Genomic DNA, 996 nt, shown 5'->3' with positions numbered 1-996 from the left:
GACCGCTGTCAGCTAGACGGCAGCAGTAAGGGGTGGGGGAAGAAATCGACAGAGAAACACAGAAGCGGAGGAAAAGAATCGCGAACGAGAGAAACCGGCGCGACGCGAGGGAAAAAGGGTACAAAGGTGGTGGAAACGGTGGGTGTGACGATCAACAGGAGGGTGGAAAACGGAGAAGAAAATCGGAGGGAGGGGTAAAGAAGGTGGATAATAGTCGCAAGGGGAAGAGATATTACAGTGACAGACGGGCAGAGGCGATAGGAGGAAGTGGAGAGACAGGTAAGGAGACGGAAACGGAGCGAACAGGAACGAGAAAGAGAGAGAGAGAGACAGAGAGAGAGAGAGGAGGGGCGGGGAACGGACAGAAATGACGGAACACGGATGTCGGGTCCAACGGAGAAGTCGTGGGCACGATTGCCGTCACAACACTAGCGATCTGGTGGTACACTCTTCCGATGCTACGTATACATGGTCCTCTCCGCTCCGTATCCCTGTTCGCCGTTTCTCCGTCTCGTTTTCTCTCCTCGATCAGCTGGCCCTGTGCTCGCTCGCTTCCTCCCGCCCGCCCCCGACCACCTATGTATACATATATATACACATATATATGTATATATATACATATGTATGTATGTACGTATGTACCAGACTCTCTCGGCTCGGTTTCTATCTACTTATATACGTACGATACACGGATTACGTCCGCCGACTACTACGCGGCTCGATCTCTCCTCTCTTTTCGTCTCCTCCTTGGCTCAGTTACGTTTAACAGAGAGAACTCTGAGGTTCCCTCCTACCTTGGACGGCCGCAAAAGCACGGACCGAGAACCGAGACAGGGCAATCTACTAGGTAAGACTAGTTCCTCCACCCAGCCGTGGACCCGTTTTCCGTCGACTACTCTCCCTCCCCTTTGCTATTTCTCTCTTTTTCTCGCTCATTCTTTTTCTCTTCCTCTGCCCCTCCCGCTCTCCTGCCCACCCCCCCGCTTCCACCATTTC

At 53.0% G+C, this 996-nt stretch overlaps 1 protein-coding gene across 1 annotated transcript in view; it reads right to left on the bottom strand.

Moving 5' to 3' along the window:
• Positions 1–996, bottom strand: part of LOC100741630 (A disintegrin and metalloproteinase with thrombospondin motifs 10-like) — a 93,345-nt gene that overhangs the window by 59,824 nt on the left and 32,525 nt on the right. The window lies entirely within an intron of this gene.

The sequence above is a fragment of the Bombus impatiens genome, unplaced genomic scaffold, assembly GCF_000188095.3.
Source record: "Bombus impatiens unplaced genomic scaffold, BIMP_2.2 scf_0581, whole genome shotgun sequence".
In the NCBI taxonomy this organism is placed as follows: Eukaryota; Metazoa; Arthropoda; class Insecta; order Hymenoptera; family Apidae; genus Bombus; species Bombus impatiens.
This window is presented reverse-complemented; position numbering and strand designations above follow the sequence as displayed.